The 21,341-nt window shown below is 46.8% G+C and overlaps 1 protein-coding gene across 1 annotated transcript in view; it reads left to right on the top strand.

Annotated features, from left to right (window-relative positions):
* Positions 1–211: 211 nt before the first annotated feature.
* The window catches only part of CCDC7 (coiled-coil domain containing 7), a gene marked incomplete at its 3' end in the record, with an annotated part of 176,426 nt that continues 155,296 nt past the window's right edge, over positions 212–21,341 (top strand). The window contains exons 1-3 of the mRNA XM_045004155.1: positions 212–347; positions 1,753–1,810; positions 9,366–9,415. The remainder of the gene's footprint in view (positions 348–1,752; positions 1,811–9,365; positions 9,416–21,341) is intronic.

A 21,341-nucleotide genomic window follows, 5' to 3' on the forward strand; every position in this document is an offset into this window, starting at 1 on the left:
TCTTCTGCTCCGATTAAGCCGGGGGCACAGCACGGCACCAGCCCCCGGTGCCGGCCCCTCAGCTTAACCTTCTCTCCCGCGCCTCAGGCGCAACCGCTCGGCGGCGGCGGCGGCGGGAAATAGCCGAGAGGAGCGCTTCCCCCACGCGCCCCCCCCCAGCGTGCGCGGGCTCCCGCCGGAGGGGCTCGCGCTACCGTTTGAAGTGCCAGGGAAGCGAACGGGGGACGGTTGCGGAGCGACCGCGCGCGGGCCGCTCATTCCCCGGCAGACCAGAGACCAGGGGCAGCGGAAATCATGCGTCCCGCTAACTGAACACCAAGCGTCACCTACAGGGGCTGGTCACAGAGGTGGGGCTCGTCTTGGAGAGGGGGGGACCCCAGAAACCCATGTCTACAGGGCTGTGGTTCCTTGCTTTCTAGGGCCTGGGGGAGCCGAGCGGGGAATGCTCTAACCCCCCCGCCCCAGCCCATCCTAGGGTCTGGGGGAGCCGAGTGGGGAATGCTCTAACCCCCCCGCCCCAGCCCATCCTAGGGTCTGGGGGAGCCGAGTGGGGAATGCTCTAACCCCCTGCCCCAGCCCATCCTAGGGTCTGGGGGAGCCGAGTGGGGAATGCTCTAACCCCCTGCCCCAGCCCATCATAGGGTCTGGGGGAGCCGAGTGGGGAATGCTCTAACCCCCTGCCCCAGCCCATCCTAGGGTCTGGGGGAGCCGAGTGGGGAATGCTCTAATCCCCTGTCTAACTCCACACAGATCTCTCCCCCATAGGATCTGGGTGAGCTGAGTATGCATTAACCCCCTCTCCCCCACAACTCCGCCTATGGTGACTGGGTGAGCTGAGTGGGGATGTCATAAACCCCTACAGATATGTCTGTAGTGTCAGGCTATGTCCACACTACAGACCTTACAGTGGCAGAGCTCTACCACTGGAGTTCTGTCATTGTAAGATCTCCAGTGTAGCCACGCTATGCCAATGGGAGAGAGCTCTAGGATGACCGGATGTCCTGATTTTATGTCCTGATATTTGGGGCTTTGTCTTATATAGGCACCTATTACTCCCACACCCTTCCCGATTTTTCACACTTGCTGTCTGGTCACCCTAGAGAGCTCTCCTACCGACATAATTAAACCACCTCCCAAGAGCGTCGGTAGCTATGTTGGTGGGAGAGCATCGCTCGTAAACATAGTGTTGTCCATGCTGACGCTTTTGTCGGTGAAACTTATGTTGGTTGGGGATGTGTGTGTTTTTTCACATCCCTGACCGACAAAAGTTTTACCAACAAATGTGCTAGTATAGACATAGCCTCAGAGTGAGCTTAGTGGGTATCCCACAGAACCACTGTAAGATTTTAGTTAGCTGAGTGGGGGGGCTACTTTAAGTTTTACAGACTCTTCTTTATAAGGTCTCAGCCTACTGGGAATGCCATAAATCCCACAGATCCTACTCTGTAGGATCTTAGTATACTCTTTGGGATCAAGAACCCTTCAGATCTTCAATAGAGTACTGGTGTGTTGAGTGACATTCCTATGAACCCCATAGATCCTCTACAGAAATGCTTTTCAACCTTTTTCTTATTGTGATTCCACATTACTAGAGAAGAAATGTTGGGACTATTCCTCCCCTCTAGCTTTAAAAAATGACCCCCTGAAACCTGTTTATAATCTCCCTGGATTAAGAATCTGTATTCTATAGTATTTCAGCATGCCTAATGAAAATGCTACATTGATCCAAATTTTTCTGCATTTCCTTTTCAGTTCTGGATCAGATATCACCAGAGAAGGCATTAAAACACTCAAGAAACTCCTGATGCAGGTACTGCTATGAGGCAAGGCAGAGACAATGAGTCCTTGTCCCAATGCATTCTTTCAGTGTGTACTCCAGATCAGCTAGAGCAGTGGTTCTCAACCCATGGCCCAGTCAGTGCACAGTTGCAGCCCATGTGAAATCCTCAGGGCCACACAGCTAGTATATATATTATATGGATGTGGCCCATGTAACATAAAGAGTTGCATATGTGACCCACAATGGAAAATAGTTTGAGAACCACTGAGTTAAAGGGTCATACAGTAGATTGCCCCCCAAGAAGGATATGAACACAGCCTGCAGTAGCGAGCTTCCCAGCTGGGGCTGACAGACTTGGTCTTGTAGGGCTTGTGCTTGTGTTCTAAAAATAGCTATGTAGCCAGACAGAGTTTTGAAGTGGTGGGTTGGGCTCTGAAGCCTACAGCAGAGTGGGCTATTGACTCAGGCTGGATGGCTTGCTGCCATGGGCTGTGTAGATATGCCTGAAAAGGCCTGAGTCCATATGGTATGCAAATGCCTGAAAATGTGTGGGCCTCATCTTGTGAAAGTTCAGAAAACCTATGTTCTTCTTTAAGTACTGTCCATGTGGGTGCTCCACTCCAGGTGATGGTGCATCTCAGCGCCGTTGATCAAAGATCTTTGGTAGCAGTGCCTGGTCAGGACGCACACGCCCAGCTGCTGTCTCGTGGCATCATTAGGGTCTGCCTGAGTGCGTGCGTCCTGCACCCCCCTCAATTCCTTCTCAACCGTCCTCGGCTGAAGACGGGACTTGGGGCAATGCCAGACCTCTTCCCTGGTCACTGAAGGAAATAAGTACAAAGACATAGAAATAGTTAGATATAAATATCCCAGTTATTTCCCTTTCCTTAGAATAGTTACTTATTTAAACAAACAAACAAAAAAAACAACTACTCTTTTTTCCTCACGTTCATCTCCCATGGAGACACCCTCGCCAGGCATTCCTAGTTCCATAATGCCAGGGTCTCCAGGATTTAAGAAATGTGACTCCTGCAAGGAGCCTATGCCATGGTCTGATGGATGCTCACGCTGTGTGAAGCGCCTCAACGAGACACACTTCCCTGCTAAGTGTATTCATTGTACCAGGCTGAAAACCAGGGCTTGTCGTGACGGGGACTTGTGGCTAAAAATGCTCCTGATGGAGAAATCCCTACAGCCCCCTATGGAGACGGGCAATAATAAACCCACTCCCTCACGCTCCCTGGCTAGGTCGGAACTGATTGGGAGCATGGCTTCACCCTCTCAAATGAAGAGGCAGGATGCCCCAATGTCTCTGGACAGAGATTTTCAAAAGGGTAAAGGGTCTCCTGCGAGATCTTTACCCTCAGTGCCGACAGCACCAAAGGCAGGCGCCTCCGACTGCCCCAGCACCTCAGCCATGGCTCATGCAGAATACAAAAGGGGAGGGATAGCTCAGTGGTTTGAGCATTGGCCTGCTAAACCCAGGGTTGTGAGTTCAATCCTTGAGGGGGCCATTTAGGGACCTGGGGCAAAAATCTGTCTGAGGATTGGTCCTGCTTTGAGCAGGGGGTTGGACTAGATGACCTCCTGAGGTCCCTTTCAACCCTGATATTCTATGAAAAGCAGCAACCCAGCTTCCTGCTGCAGGAAGCTCCCCTCAGCACTAAAGACAGACCCAGTGCCAACAAGAACATCAGTACCAAGCCTGCCTATTGCTCGTGCAGACCCCCTGTAGGGCACCCATAAATGGCCTGCAGCACCTGCAAAAGCAAAGCAAAAGTTGATGCAGGCTTCCACTCACACTTCACACTCTGCAGGATCACAGCCCATGGAGCAGCAGCAATTTTTACATCAAGATGACATCTCACTGGCCCCTGAGCCTGACTCTCTGCTCCTTGACACACAGCGCTCACTGTTTGGCCAGCCACTCTTGCTGCCTGACCTGGCTATCCTCACTGACAGCGAGACCGACATGCAGCAGCAGGCAGAGTTCTCCCCACCTGCTTCTCTGCTGGAACCATATATACCTCAAGGCACGGCGCCTCACAAGCCCCAGTCTCAGTTTCCCTATTTTGTTTCCTGTGGGCAGGACCTCACTTCTCTTACCACATGCCTTGGCCTCAGTGGTACCCTTGGTGGGCTCCTTCTGCCACTCACCCTCGTGACTCTTCCACCAGACCACAAGCTTGCTCTGTGCCTCTATCTCCAGCTCCATTTACATCTAGAGCTCCTGAACACCTCCACCCTGAAGAGGTGGGCTATGAACCATACCCTAATTCATCGACTCCTAACTTTCCATCAGCTCCAGATGGAGCCCTCATGCTTCCACCTGCACAGAATGTGGACGACTTTAAACAATTCCAGGAATTTTTCAAGAGGATGGCACTCAGCCAGGGCATTCCTTTAGAGGAGGTCCAGGAGACACCACACAGGCTCCTCAAAATCCTCCAACCCTTTGCACCCTCAAAGATCGTGCTACCCATAAATGAAGCACTCCTAGAACCAGCTGACACCCTCTGGCAGACCCCTGCCTCCATCCCACCAACATGCAAAAGGCTGAACGTAAATATTATGTTACAGCTAAGGATGTAGATTTCTTATTTTCCCAGCCACAACCAAATTGTCTTGTAATGGATGCAGCGACACACAGGACAAAACAGCCACAATACTTGCCCACCCCACAGGACAAGGACCTCAAACGGCTTGAAATCCTGGGCCACAAGGTTTATACCTCCTTCACTTTGGAATTCAGAATTACAAATTACTCCACCCTACTTGCAAGCTATGACTTCGACAACTACAACAAGCTCTTTGATTTTATCTCCCATATTCCAGAGGACAGGAGAGCAGACTTTAAGTCAGTCCTTGTCGAGGGTCAACTGGTGTCCAGGACAGCGCTACAAGCATCCCTGGACATGGCAGACACAGCAGCCCGCACTACCGTGAATGCGGTGGTCATGCGCAGGTCTTCTTGGCTTTCTGCATCTGGTATCACCAAAGATCTGCAGACAAAAGTGGAGGACCGCCCCTTTGATAAAGATAAGCTTTTTTCTAAAAAAAACAATGAAGTCCTTCACACTATGAATGACTTTAGAGCAACCCTGTGCACACTTGGCATATACCCGTCCTGCCCCAGGAGACAATGGTATCAACCTTATCAGAGACCCCATGCACAACAATATCACCGGCCCCAGCCCAGACTGATGATATAGGGAGGAATCGCACTAGACCTCCTAGGCGCAGACAAAACCATGCACAACCAGCTACCTCCCATCCATCGGGAAACAAACAGCAATTTTCAAATATTGGTTGGGGGGTTGTGCAACCACCTCTTGACTCCGCTGCCTATTTGCCCATTTGGCCACTGCCTCCAAGTTTTCCATCATGCCTGGCAACAGGTCACACAGGACCATTGGGTCCTGGAAATAGTTCAGTCAGATTACTCCATCAGTTTTATATCCTACCCACCCTTCCTTCCCCGTCCCTCTTCAGGGACCCCGCTCACGAGCACCTACTTCGTGTAGAAATGGCTCATCTTCTACAGCTAGGTGCAGTGGAACCTGTGCCAACGCAGCACTGGGAAAAAAGCATCGACTCACACTACTTTCTGACCCAAAAGAAAGGCGGGGGATGGAGACCTATACTAGACTTACGCCAGCTGAACAAATTTGTACGTGTACAGAAATTCAAGATGGTCACACTGGGCACAATAATGCCCATGCTGGAACAAGGGGACTGGTTCACAGCTCTCAACCTACAAGATGCCCATTTTCACATATCCATTCATCCAGCACACAGACACTTCCTGCACTTCACACTTGGACACAACCACTTTCAATACAGAGTACTCCCATTCGGACTCTCCATAGCACCGAAAGTATTCTCCAAGACCGTAGCCGTAGTCATGGCCCACCTCCACAAACACGGGATTATACTTTTCTCCTACCTAGAAGACTGCCTTATCAAAGGTGGCTCATATGATGAGACATTAAAAGTGACCTGTTTTGCCATCTCCCTCTTCCACAGTCTAGGTCTGCAAATAAACTTCCAGAAATCCACCCTGATACCCAAACAGCAGATCGAGTTCATCGGAGCTCACCTGGACTCAATTCGAACCAGAGCCTCGCTCCCACACAACAGATTCCTCACTATTACACATCTCATACCAATGCTATCCATTCTCCCCAGGATACAGGCAAGAACCTGCCTACAGCTTCTCGGCTACATGGCAGCCTACACTTTCATGGTCAAGTATGCCAGGCTGCATATGAGATGTCTTCAGGGTTGGCTCAACTCCAACTACAAACCCAGAAGACACAGCTTCTGCATGATGCTAACTCCTTGCACAGGCACCAACTTTTGTTGGCGCGGGGGGTGCTCGGGCCTCCCTGCCCCGGCCCTGACTCTGCCCCCTCTGTGCCCCATTGGATCCCTCCCCAAATCCCTGCCCTGGCTTCGCCTTTTCTCCAAGCGTGCCACATTCCTCCCCCCTCCCTCCCAGGCTTGCGTGAAACAGCTGTTTCAGGCTTGCGTGAAACAGCTGTTTCAGGCTTGCGTGAAACAGCTGTTTCACGGTGCAAGCGCTGGGAGGGAGGGGAGAGAAGTGGGACGTGGCAGCCCACTTAGGGGAGGAGGTGGAGGCGGAGGTGAGCTGGGGCGGGGGGGGTTGGGTGGGAGCTGCCAGTGAGTGCGCTGCACCCACCAATTTTCCCCCGTGGTTGCTCCAGCCCCGGAGCACCCATGGAGTCGGCGCCTATGACTCCTCCAGCAAACATATTGGCCTCCCTACATTGGTGGACAAAACCAGAGAACCTATGCAGGGGCGTTCCCTTCCATCAATGCTCCCCAGTACTCATGCTCACCACGGATGCTTCCCTGATTGGTTGGGGAGCACACCTGGGGGAACACATGGCACAGGGCCACTGGTCCGTGTCGGAGACACTTCTGCACGTAAATCTCCTAGAGCTCAGAGCAGTCAGATACGCCTACCTTCACTTTCTCCCCATTATAAAGAACAAATCCATTCAGATCCTGACGGACAATATAGCATGTATCTTTTACATCAACAAGTGGGGGAGGGGGAACGATCCCAATCCCTGTGCACAGAAGCCATCCGGTTATGGAATTGGTGCGTACATCACATAGAACTCACCGCTTCCTACCTGCCACAACACTACTGCCGACACATTCAGCAGACACTTCTCCAAGGAACACGAATGGGAATTGGATTTCACGATGCTACGACAGCTATTCTCCCACTGGGACACCACATCGATAGACTTCTTTGCCACAATCCAGAACCGCAAATGCCATCTAATTTGCTCCAGAGCAGGACTCAGGACCACAGCCTTAGGAGATGCATTCCTCATCTCGTGGAACAACTTCCTCCTATATGCATTTCCATTGATCCCACTGATACACAGGGTCCTATGCAAGATCAGAGAGGACAAGGCCAGGGTCATACTTATTGCCCCAGTTTGGCCCAGACAGACATGGTATCCTTACCTACTATGCGTGTCCATCCGTCCTCCAAGGACTCTCTCCAACAGAGGAGACAGGACAACGTCCGGCTTCTTCATCCGCAGCTCCAGAAACTCCATCTGACGGCGTGGTTCCTTCATGGTTCCAAATCCACAAACTAGTCTGTTCTGAGCAGGTCCAGTATGTCCTCCTACACAGCAGAAGAGACTCCACTCATAAGACTTAGATGCAAAAGTGGACACACTTCTCTGCATGGCGCGCCCATAGATGCTTGGCGCCCCATTCCGAAACGCTCCCTGACATTCTAGACTACCTTTGGAAACTAAAACAGGACAGACTCTCACTCAGCTCCACCACCTTCCATGATTTACTGAATGGATATTCACTTTTTGCCCACCCCATAATGAAACACTTCCTCATGGGCCTGCAAAATCTCTACCCTGAGATTCATCCACCAGCGGCCGCCTGGAATCTCAGCCTAGTCCTCCGAAGTCTTATGAAACCTCCCTTCAAGCCCTTAGCTACCTCATCCCTGCTCCACATGTCTATGAAAGTACCTTTCTTGGTTGCCATAATGTCAGCAAGAAGAGTAGGGGAAATAAGTGCCCTGATGGCCTACCCTCCCTACACGACCTTCTCTAAAGACAAGGTTACCTTGCAACTCCACCCTAAATTTCTCCCCAAGGTGGTGTCTACTTTTCACCTTAACCAGCCAATATATTTACCTGCATTCTATCTCAAACCTCATAAGACTCCAAAGGAAGTGGCATTACATACCTTTGATGTCAGATGGGCAATCACATTTTATCTAGACAGGACTAAGCCATTTCGTAAATCCCCATGGCTATTTGTGGCCACTACCGAGAGATCAAAAGGTGCGGCTATCTCTAAGCAACGACTCTCCAAGTGGATCTCTGACTGCATCAGATCCTGTTACCAGATTCAGAATGCCCAGCCACCCGAGGGCATCTACTCGGGCGATGTCAACATCCGTTGCCTTCCTCCATAACATACCTATTACTGACATCTGCAAGGTGGCTATGTGGACATCTGACTATACATTTGCCAAACATTATGCTATCACACAGGATACCACGGCAGACACCATAGTAGGCCACACAGTACTGTCTACAATGGTCACTGCCGCAACTCCAAAATCCCATCAACCATAGTGGGTACTGCTTCACATTCACCTGGAGTGGAGCACCCACAGGGATAGCACTCAAAGAAGACGAGAAGATTACTCACCTTGCAGTAACTGAGGTTCTTCGAAATGTGTGTCCCTGTGGGTGTTCCACTACCCACCCTCCTCCCCTCTACTTTGGAGTACTATTCTGACATCTCTACGGTAGAGAAGGAACTAAAGGGGGTGTGGAACACGCACGCTCAGGCAGACCCTCATGATGCTGCAAGACAGCAGCTGGGCACGTGCGTCCCGACCAGGCACTGCTACCAAAGATCTCCAATCAACGGCGTCAGGATGCACCATCACCTGGAGTGGAGCATTCACAGGGACACACATATCGAAGAACCTCAGTTACTGCAAGGTGAGTAATTTTCTCTTCCCATCCACCCCTGAAAACATCAAAATAGACCATCTTCCTGACCATTGTGCCTGAGGTCATGCTGCCCACACTTTATGACAGTATGTAAGACAAGGAATATGGAAAATCATGAGATTTTCTTTTTGGCTGACTCATTGTCTCTTAGCATGTCTCTCTGGTGATTTGGTTTAAAAATAAAAATTGATGTTGAATAAATTGAAAAAGAAAAAGAAAAATATTATGTCCCCTACATAAGAAGATTTAGGACAGTAGTTGAAAACTTAAGTACTGTCTACTTTACAGCCTGCCTGAATTCTATAGTGCCAATCTTTAGGTGCGTCCAGGGTGTGCAGACAGAGGGCCAGAGGGGTGGTTTTTTTTTTCACCTGTATGTTCTGTCAACCCTGTGATCTACCTGAAACTAGTTTGGTCCCCAACCAATTTAGAGCAACTTCAGAGCTGTTTTGCCTTTGACCACTCTTTACTGTTTACTTCAGAAAATGTCCTCTTTACTTTAGAAAATGTGCTCCTTTATAGTATATTGTATCTATTTATTTCAGAACCGTATTTTGACTTCTATTTCATTTGACTTGACTATGAAAAAAGATCTGTAAGTATCTTGTAAGGAAAGATACTGAACACTCATTACTATTGTCATGCTGAAGGTACTTCCCTACATAGGCCTGCAGTATACGTAGATTTTACTTTTTGAAGGTACTGGCTGTTACTTCGCAACTGAGTAAGATTACATGGTATTCCTGTATTCTGGGATTTGTATATATACACACACAATACAATTATTTTCTTTTGAATTATGTTTGACTTTGCTTTGTGTTATTGAAAAATTGATAATCTGTACATTTAAAGAAAATAATATTTTCTCACTAACTTGTTTTCTTTATAACTTTTGGTATAAATTTAATACCCTCAAGTCAGATCCCTATTGGTGACTTGGTTCTTTTATTATTCATTGTTATATATAATTTTTTATTAATTTTTCCAAATACAGCAAATATATCAAAATACCAGATTCTCATAGTATTCAAAGTAAATAGTGGGGGTTAGAGTAAAGGGAAGAGAAGAGAAGCAACATATCGATCTACTGGGTCTACATTAATCATAGACCTTTAAAAAGTCAACTCAAATTGTTTTGAATTTTTTAGCCATTCCTTTTCTGGAATGCCAGTCATGTGAGGTCAGGTATATCACTGAGGCCAGAATCAGTATTTGGTGGGGATTGACTTTTTTATTTTTGCAAGATTAACTGGTTAGCAACCAATGCTGCACATAGGAACTGTGCTGCTTTGTTACCAGGTAATCTCCAGGCATCAGGAATATATCCAAGAATGAAACTTATGTGGGATGGCTCCAACTTAGCATCCAATATCAGAATTGTCCTTTTACCCACCTCATACAAGAAATTCTTGATACAGGAGCTCTCCCAAATCAGATGAGCTAATATAGTACCATGGGAGTTACATTTCCAAACAGCATGCTGCATTTATGAGGCCAATTACCATTAGTTTATGTGGGGAACAGTATATTTGAAAAAAATGTATTTTGGTGAATAAGCTGTAGTCTCAGGTCTGAAGTTACTTTTTTAACATTAGATAAAATTGTTGGAAATAGTTGTGTATTCAAATCTCTCTTCCAAGCAACCCTCAAATGATCAACCTTTGGCTGAGCTTTTTGGGCCACAGAATCATAAAAGGATACCACTGGTTGAGTGAATAGAGGATGTTTCCTCCAAAATAATAAAATTGAGCTCCCAATGCCTTCAGTCCAAATGCCTTCATAAGTAAATGTTTTAATTGGAGATACTTCCATGCTCTGGAACAGGGCAAGCCAAATTATTGCTGAAGATCTACAAAAGGTTTAAATTTATTATTGCCAGTGACAGTTGCCATTCCTCTCTCCGTCCAACCCTCCATGTCAAGGTTTTGCCACTGATTTTAAGGATATGATTGTTCCATAGGACCCCTCTACATGGAAGAGTGGATGGAAACAACTTGCTAGCCAAATTTGACCAAGCTTGCTACATAGCCGTTGTGGGAGCTCTGGAGACATCAAATCTATAATAATTTGACCCTACAGTGCCTGAAAGGCAGGGGCGGCTCTAGGTATATTGCCGCCCCAAGCATGGCAGGCAGGCTGTGGATTCGGCGGCTTGCCTGCGGGAGGTCACTGGTCCTACGGATTCGGCGGCATGCCTGTGGGAGGTCCGCCGAAGGCCACCAAAGCCACCGAAGGCAGCCTGCCTGCCGCCCTCGCAGCGACCGGCAGAGCACCCCCCATGGCTTGCCGCCCCAAGCACATGCTTGGCGTGCTGGTGCCTAGAGCCGCCCCTGCTGAAAGGGGGAAAGGGTATAACAATTCTCATTCAATCTGAACCCCAAATGGAGTCTGTGTGGTCATATCTAACAGCAACAAAGACGCCAGGCTTAACAAAAAGGAGATAAGATAATTTTCCAAGTTGGGAAAATGAAATCCTCCCAGAAATAGGTGGAGCTGTAATTTTCACAGAGAGAGTCTGTTTCTTATCTGTGCCTCAGAGAAACATTCTGAAAATAATTATTGAATTTCTTAAAATAAGTTTGAGGAATAGAAATAGGGAGACTCCTCAGGATATACAAAATTCTGGGAAGGAAATTCATTAATAGTATATATTAATACTTTTTATATTAATGTATATTACATTATAATGTATAAGACATATATAATACATATAATGGATAATACATTATATAATAATGTATATTCATTGGACTGCACAAACTGAAGATTAATAAACTTAATCTCTCCATCATCTCACTTGGGCAATGATTGGTTCTATATTTATCTTGGGGATGTCCTGAATATTTCTGGGAATCAGTATTCCTAAATATTTCATATAGGAGGATTGCCATGGAAAGTCCTGATTTCAGAAAATGCCTTTGTGGGCATATTTATTAATGCCTAAGATTTCTGATTTATTCCAATTAATTTATACATTAAGAGGAGTCCAAACTTATTAATAGTAATTAGAAGGTTAGGAATGGTAACCTTGGGTTTATATACAAATACAAGAACATCGCCACATACAGAACTAAATTATGTTCTGTTTGGCTAACCCTGATACCATGAATACATTGATTTGCTCAGAAGGCAATGGCTGAAGGTTCCAGAGCTCAATCAAGCAGAAGAGAAGAGAGAGGGAAGCTCTACCTTGAATCTTTCTATAATGGGGCAGAAACAATAACATTGGTAACTATCCTGGAAGTCGGATTAGAAAATAAAAACTTAATCTAAGCAATAACCATGAAATTTCAGATTTAAATAGCTCATTGTTGGCTCATGTTGCTGAAATCATGAAATCATGAGCTGATTTATGAATCATGAACTGATTTAAATAGCTGAAATCCAACATGAGCCAACAATAAAAATAGTAAACATGAGCCAACAATGAGATGCAATTGTAGAAAAGGCTAACATCATTCTGGATGTATTAACACGTGTGTCATATGTAAGACACGGGAAGTAATTGTTCTACTCTGCTTAGCACTGAAGAGGTCACAGCTGGAGTTTTGTATCCAGTTTTAAGTGCTACACTTTAAGAAGGATGTGGAAAAATTGGAGAGAGACCAGAGGAGAGCAACAAAAATGATAAAAGGTTTATAACTCTTGACCTGTGATGAAAGTTTAAAAAAACTGAGCATGTTTAATTTTGAGAAAGGAAGATGGAGGTGGGACCTGATAAGTCTTCAGATATGTTAAGGGCTATTATAACAAGGACCGTGATAAGTAGTTTTCCATGTCCATTAAAGGTAGGACAATTAGTAATGGATTTAATCTGCAGGAAAGGAGGTTTAGGTTAGATATTAGGAAAAACTTTCTAACTATAAGCATAGTTAGTACTGGAAGAGGTTACCAAGGGACGTTGTGGAATCTGCATCTTTGGATACTTTAAAGATTAGGTTAGACAAACCCTGTCAGGGATGGTCTAGGTATACTTGGCCCTGCATCACCATCAGGAGATGGACTAGATGACCTCTCGAGGGCTCTTCCAGCCCTACATTTCTATGATTCTAGATCTCCCTATATCACAGTTGCTACATTTTCTTTAGGCTGTATCTTTCTCATGGTTCTTATTATAGCAGCAACTATCTTTGGAAGGTGACCATTATCACCAAAATGCTGCTATCTATGAGGCCAGTTCTTATACTTCTGGTCATCTTTTCTTGAACATGACCAGGGGTCAGAGGCAGAGGTGGGAGGGGAGGGAGATAGCAGTACTTTTCCAAGCTTCTCCCACATGAGATGCCACTGACAGTAGATTGTGCACATGTTCAAAATAACATGCTCTCTGGTCTTGGCTCGTCTTCGGTGGGGTCAGAATATATCCATGGGATCTGCTAGACACCTTGGGCTTGGCTTTCCTTCAGTGAGGCGCAGATGCACCTCTGGGTTTTTTAATTTGTTGCCCCTTGGATCGGGCTCAGATGCCTGGAATGTGGTAGACTACTTGGGCTTGGCTCCTTGATTGTGACGCAGTGTCTCCCAAGCCCACTTACTAGTGGTGCTAGCATAAGGTATAAATCAGAGTAGATTTGTGCTGATCTTCGTATTATGATCCTTCTCTTTTCTTACATTCTTTGATGAGCAGTGAGTTAACATTGTTGATCTTTAAAATATTATCATTGGATAACTTAGTTAGCACCCACTGAAATTAATGGGGTAGGTCACACCTCTCAGAGATATTGTTTCAGGCTCCCTCCAAATGCAGCCAAATGTCACTGCATCATTTAGCTTAAAAAACATGAACTTAGTGTGTCTCAGCAACCATAACAACAAGGGACTTAGGGATTGTTTACATGAGGGAATTTTTGAGTTATACTGTTCTGCTGCCCCCTGCCAATGGTTATTGGGTGGTCTCTCTTCCCTAACTTGACCCTACAGCCAGGTCATGATTTAGTCAACCTCTTCTGGGGTAACAGAAAGCCCAACATAAAACAGTATCATGTCCTTACAAGAGGGTCTGTGGCCCCAACTCCAGTCCCCGGGTCTTTACACCCTTCCCTAGAACTTTCCAATATCTTTGTCCCCTTATCTTATCTCATGCCACCTTGCCAGAGACTGGTAGAGTATCCCAGGCCCTCCCACTACACTGGGTTCCTGCTTCTGACCCCAATAACCAGCGGCCAAGGTGTGTGTAGTCCCATTCCTTGCTGCTGTTTCCCTGGCCCCCTTCCTGTCCAGACCCAATTCCCTGCAGATTCTTTAGGTTGACTGTTCTTTTAGATCTAGGACACTCATCTGGAAGGCACTCACCTGGAATCCGCTAATAAAATCCTAATATAAAGGTATAAATTTAAATAAACTTCCACCATGCTCTGTTCCTCTACAGAACACCTCCCAGGGCATTCTTTCCTAGGGTGACCAGACAGCAAATGTGAAAAATCGGGACAGGGTTGGGGGTAATAGGAGCCTATATAAGAAAAAGATCCCAAAATTGGGACTGTCCCTATAAAATGGGGACATCTGGTCACCCTACTCTTTCCATGGCAGTCCTAATCCTGCCCTTCTTTCAGGGTACACCACCAGAGCTTGTCCCACCCCAGTGGCTGCTTTATGCCTTCTTGGTTGCTTGTCAGCCTTCTCTGCTCTGGCTAGAATCCTAGGGCTTATTCTCCTGCTGGGCGCCCACCTAGGGTGACCAGACAGCAAATGTGAAAAATCTGGAAGAGGGGGGAGGGGTGTAATAGGAGCCTATATAAGGAAAAGACCCAAAAATCAGGACTGCCCCGATAAAATTGGGACATCTGGTCACCCTACTCCCACCTCACCATTTCTCTATTCCCAGAGAGTGGCGGCAGACCCTCTCCCCTGGCAGTCCCTTTTCTTTTTCTTTTATGGTGCATCCGCCTCAACATCTGAGGCAATGACCACCACCTACTTCAGTTTTTGCATAATCAAAATCTATATCTTCCCATCCTTTCCTATATTCTTAATAAAGTGCAGTAATGCTTTCTTAATGCTATCCCAATTTCCCAGTACTCTCATCAGTGATTTCAGAATATATTTTTTCATCTTGAGGTATCTCAGTTCTTCATAAAGAATCTTTCTTTATAATTCTCCGTGCATTGCTATAGCAGATGCTCAACTGTTTCTTTAACTTTGCATGTTTCACACAACCTGTCTTTGTGCATGTTTAGTAGATATAAATTACCATTCAGGCCACAATGACCTGTTAGCACGCTAAAGATAGTTACTTCACTTCTTCTAGCCTAGCTGTGAAGTATAACATTATCCTCAAGTTTAGAATTTTTAGGATAGTTTGTCCTTTTTTGCCTTTGGTCCATATTTCTTGCCATTCCTTAAGTTCTCCCTTAACCAAACTTCTGAAGTCCTGTGTACTCACAGGGATCTTTATATCAATCTCTTAATTTTTGAAGGCATTTTTCACTGTTTTATCTGCCATTTCATTGCCAGGTATCCCGACATGCACTGGAATCCATGCTATTGCTACATGAATACCTAATTGTACTGTCACTGCAGTTGAGAACCATATTTAATTGATTAAGTCATTCCTGCTTTCAGAGGCTCATAAATGCATAAGAACAGCCATACTGAGTCAGACAAATTGTCTGTCCAGTATCCTGTTTTATGATAGAGGCCAGTGACAGATGCTTCTGGCAGCTGGAGGTTTAGGAACATTTGGACAGTGGGTTTGGCTAATAGCCATTGATGGACCTATTCTCCATGAACTTATCTAATTCTTTTTTGAACTTATTTATACTTTTAGCCTTCACAACATCCTCTGGCAATGAGTTCCACAAGATATCTGTATGTTGTATGAAGAAGTACTTCCTTATCATAGAATCATAGAATATCAGGGTTGGAAGGGACCTCAGGAGGTCATCTAGTCCAACCCCCTGCTCAAAGCAGGACCAATTCCCAACTAAATCATCCCAGCCAGGGCTTTGTCAAGCCTGACCTTAAAAACCTCTAAGGAAGGAGATTCCACCACCTCCCTAGGTAACCCATTCCAGTACTTCACCACCCTCCTAGTGAAAAAGTTTTTCCTAATATCCAACCTAAACCTCCCCCACAAAAACTTGAGACCATTACTCCTTGTTCTGTCATCAGGTACCACTGAGAACAGTCTAGATCCATCCTCTTTGGAACCTCCTTTCAGGTAGTTGAAAGCAGCTATCAAATCCCCCCTCATTCTTCTCTTCTGCAGACTAAACAATCCCAGTTCCCTCAGCCTCTCCTCATAAGTCATGTGCTCCAGACCCCTAATCATTTTTGTTGCCCTCCGCTGGACTCTTTCCAATTTTTCCACATCCTTCTTGTAGTGTGGGGCCCAAAACTGGACACAGTACTCCAGATGAGGCCTCACCAATGTCGAATAGAGGGGAATGATCACGTCCCTCGATCTGCTGGCAATGCCCCTACTTATACAGCCCAAAATGCTGTTAGCCTTCTTGGCAACAAGAGCACACTGTTGACTCATATCCATCTTCTCGTCCACTGTAACTCCTAGGTCCTTTTCTGCAGAACTGCTTCCTAAACATTCGGTCCCTAGTCTGTAACAGTGAATGGGATTCTTCTGTCCTAAGTGCAGGACTCTGCACTTGTCCTTGTTGAACCTCATCAGGTTTCTTTTGGCCCAGGCCTCTAACTTGTCTAGGTCCCTCTGTATCCTATCCCTTCCCTCCAGCGTATCTACCACTCCTCCCAGTTTAGTGTCATCTGCAAACTTGCTGAGAGTGCAGTCCACACCATCCTCCAGATCATTAATGAAGATATTGAACAAAACCGGCCCCAGGACCGACCCTTGGGGCACTCCGCTTGAAACTCCAACTAGACATGGAGCCGTTGATCACTACCCGTTGAGCCCGACGATCTAGCCAGCTTTCTATCCACCTTACCGTCCATTCATCCAGCCCATACTTCTTTAACTTGCTGGCAAGAATACTGTGGGAGACTGTATCAAAAGCTTTGCTAAAGTCCAGAAATAGCACATCCACTGCTTTCCCCTCATCCACAGACCCAGTTATCTCCTCATAGAAGGCAATTAGGTTAGTCAGGTACTGGATCTGATTGCTGTATGGGGAGAGGATTCCATACTAGCAGAACTACGTTCCAAAAGACGGAATGCCAAAACATTTGAAAAAGTCTCCAAGGGCATGATGGAGAGAGGACACAATAGGGACTCACTACAGTGCCATGTGAAAGTTAAGGAGCTCAGACAAGTGTATCAGAAAACCAAAGAAGCAAACGGACAGTCTGGTGCAGAGCCGCAGACATGCCGCTTCTACAGTGAGCTGCATGCAATTCTAGGGGGCGCTGCCACCACTATCCCACCCCTGACCGTGGATTCTGAGGAGGGGGTACTCTCAGCCATGCCTGAGGATTTTGCGGACAGGGAAGATGATGATGATGATCACGAACTTGCGGAGGGCACACAGCACACCGTTCTCCCCAACAGCCAGGATCTTTTTCTCAGCCTGACTGAAGTAGCCTCTCAACCCTCCCAAGGTGGTATCCTGGACCATGAAGCCATAGAAGGGACCTCTGGTGAGTGTACCTTTGTAAATATAAAACATGGTTTAAAAGCAAACATTTTTTAATGATTAATTTGCCCTGAGGACTTGAGATGCATTCGTGGCCAGTACAGTACTGGAAAAGTCTATTAACATGTCTGGGGATGGAGCAGAAATCCTCCAGGAACATCTCCATTAAGCTCTCCTGGAGGTACTCCAAAAGCCTTTGCAGAAGGTTTCTAGGCAGGGCAGCCTTATTCCGTCCTCCATGGTAGGACACTTTACCATGCCATGCTAGTAGCAAGTAATCTGGTATAATTGCATGACAAAGCATGGCAGCATATGATCCTGGTGTTTGCTGGCATTCAAGCAACATCCGTTCTTTATCTCACTGTGAGAGTTATATCATTCATGGTAACCTGGTTGAAATACGGGAATTTAATTAAAGGGACAGAGGTGGCCGTTCCTACTGGGCTATTTGCCTGTGGCTGAAAAGAAATCCTTTCCTGCAGTTAGCCAAGTGGTGGGGAGGGGGGCATTGGCACTGAGCTGTTCATGTTTGGCTAGCAGGGATCTTCCCTGATACCAGCCATGCGGTGTGGGGAGGGGTAAAGTGATTATCCCAGAGAATTGGATGTGGGGGTTAGTTTGGTTTCTGCTGCTGCACGTTAACATGAAAACCGCAGCACTCCACGGGCTTTGCATGATATGGGAAGGGAGGGCGCTGCTTTTATGAAGGTTGCAGAAGCCAAAAGACAATGGCTTACCATGGCCGCATGCAAGTCGAATTCTGTTGCCCGACCCTGCGTCTGTGATCTTTAACACCAAAGCCGCAGGCACTCAATATTAAGATGCAAAATGCGACCTTGTACAGAAATCACATATGCTATGTAATGTGAATAGTGTTGTTCACCATGAAAGAGTATACTCATTGTTCTGTAAAATGTATCTTTTTAAATACTTCTCTCCCTTTTTTCCCTCCCACAGCTGCAAATTTTTCAAGCCTCCCTTCTCCGTCCCGAAGGCTATCTCAGATAAGGTGGAGAAAAAAAACGCACGCGAGATGAAATGTTCTCTGAGATCATGCAGTCGACCCGCAGTGAAAGAGCTCATTTGAATGAGTGGAAGGACACAGTATCACAGTACAGGAAAGTGGCCAATGAATGTGAGGACAGGAGGGTTGAATGTGAGGACAGGAGGGACGAACATGAGGACAGGAGGGACGCTCGAGATGAGAGGTGGTGGCAGGAAGATCAGAGGAGACAGGATGCAACGCTGGAGCTATTTCGGGATCAAACAGACATGCTCCGGTGTGTGTGGGAGCTTCAGGAATGGCAGCAGGATCACAGAGTGCCGCTGCAGCCCCTATGTAACCGCCCTCCCGTCTCCCCATGTTCCATAGCCTTCTCACCCAGATGCTCAAGAATGTGTGTGTGGGGGGAGGCTCCGTGCACCCTGCCACTCCACCCCAGTGGACAGCCCAAGCAAAAGACTGTCATTCAACAAGTTTTGAAGGGGCCTTTTCCTTCCTTCCCTCCTGCCACACCCCTCCCGGGCTACCTTGTCAGTTCTCTCCCTATTTTTATAATAAATTCATAAAGAATACATGGTTTTTAAACAATAGCAACTTTATTTAGTTTGAAAGCAAGCTGTGATCGAAGGGGGGAAGGTGGGTGGCTTACAGGGAATGAGTCAAGGGGGCAGGTTTTCATCAAGGAGAAACAAACAGAACTCTCACACCGTAGCCTGGCCAGTCATGAAACTGGTTTTCAAAGCTTCTCTGATGCACAGCGCTTCCTGGTGTGCTCTTCTAATTGCCCTGGTGTCTGGCTGTGTGTAATCAGCGGCCAGGCGATTTGCCTCAACCTCCCACCCCACCATAAATGTCTCCCCCTTACTCTCACAGAGATTGTGGAGCAGACAGCAAGCAGTAATAACAATGGGAATATTGGTTTGGCTGAGGTCTGAGCGAGTCAGTAAAGTGCGCCAGCGACCCTTTAAATGTCCAAATGCACATTCTGCACTTGCACAGCCTGTAGTTGAACAGCTCCTGACTACTGTCCAGGCTGCCTGTGTATAGCTTCATGAGCCATGGCATTAAGGGGTAGGCTGGGTCCCCAAGGATAACTATAGGCATTTCAGCATTCCCAACAGTTATTTTCTTGTCTGGGAAGTAATTCCCTTGCTGTAGCTGTTTAAACAGAGTAGTGTTCCTGAAGACGCGAGCGTCATGAACCCTTCCCGGCCATCCCACGTGGATGTTGGTGAAACGTCCCTTGTGATCCACCAGTGCTTGCAGCACCATTGAAAATACCCCTTGCGGTTTACGTACTGGGTGCCCTGGTGCTCCGGTGCCAAGATAGCGATATGGGTTCCATCTATCGCCCCACCACAGTTAGGGAATCCCATTGCAGCAAAGCCATCCACTATGACCTGCACATGTCCCAGAGTCACTACCTTTGGTAGCAGCAGTTCAGTGATTGCTTTGGCTACTTGCATCACAGCAGTCCCCACAGTAGATTTGCCCACTCCAAATTGATTCCTGACTGACTGGTAGCTGTCTGGCATTGCAAGCTTCCACAGGGCTATCGCCACTCGCTTCTCAACTGTGAGGGCTGCTCTCATCTTTGTATTCTGGCGCTTCGGGGCAGGAGAAAGCAAGTCACAAAGTTCCATGAAAGTGGCCGTATGCATCCGAAAGTTTTGCAGCCACTGGGAATCGTCCCACACCTGCAACACTATGCGGTCCCACCAGTCTGTACTTGTTTCCCGGCCCCAGAATCGGCGTTCCATGGCATGAACCTGCCACATTAACACCATGATCTCCAAAGCACCGGGGCTCACAGTTTGAGAGACTTCTGTGTCCATGTCTTCATCACTCTCGTCACTGCACTGCCGCCTCCTCCTCGCCTGGTTTTGCAGGTTCTGGTTCAGCATAAACTGCACGATAATGCACGAGGTGTTTACAATGTTCATGACTGCTGCGTTGAGCTGAGCGGGCTCCATGCTTGCCGTGGTATGGTGTCTGCACAGGTAACCCAGGAAAAAAAGCGCGAAACAGTTGTCTGCTGTTGCTTTCACGGAGGGAGGGAGGGAGAGGGGGGGCCTGACAACATGTACCCAGAACCACCTGCGACAATGTTTTTTGCCCCATCAGGCATTGGGATCTCAACCCAGAATTTCAATGGGCAGGGTAGACTGTGGGAACAATGGGATAGCTACCCACAGTGCAACACTCCGGAAGTCTACGCTAGCCTCAGTACTATGGATGCACACCACCGAATTAATGTGCTTAGTGTGGCCGCATGCACTCGACTTTATACAATCTGTTTCCAAAAACTGAATTCTGTAAAATCAGAGTAATCCTGTAGTGTAGACATACCCTCTGTTTCTTGGCTATATAATCACCGCCAAGTCCCTCCCCATCTTGGCATCATCATCAGTTAAGTCTGGCTTGCATTCTCTCACAGGTGCTGCCAGGTAACATAATTGGCTTCTCAGGTCCACATTAACCTATTCAGTGTACACACCCCATCACACCCTCCCATTCCCAGCATTGTGTGTGGGAGAAGGGGTGTCTAACATCTCACACCTCCTTTGACATGCTTTAGCATACAGATATCTTCTGCCAGACTTCATATTAAGAACAAAATAACTTGCCTCCAGTAGAATTTACAACTGCAATCTTTTTAAGCAACAGGAACATGTAAGCAGTGCTTTTACTGCTGTTACCCAGAGTGCATGGCCTGGTCTACACTTATAATTTAAGCTGAGAATAGCTATGTTGCTCAGCAGTATGAAAAAGCTACATCCTGAGTGAAGTAGAAGTGCTGACCAACCACCAGTGTAATGCAGCTACATTGATGGAAGAATGTTTCTGTTGCCCTTGCTACTGTCATTCAGGGAGATGTTGTTCCTACACTGACAGAAAGAACCCTTTTGTCAATGTAGGATGTGTATACATTATGGGTTCATTGTAGCTATGCTGGTACAGTCCCATTAGTCTAG

The sequence above is a fragment of the Mauremys mutica genome, chromosome 2, assembly GCF_020497125.1.
Source record: "Mauremys mutica isolate MM-2020 ecotype Southern chromosome 2, ASM2049712v1, whole genome shotgun sequence".
NCBI lineage: Eukaryota > Metazoa > Chordata > Testudines > Geoemydidae > Mauremys > Mauremys mutica.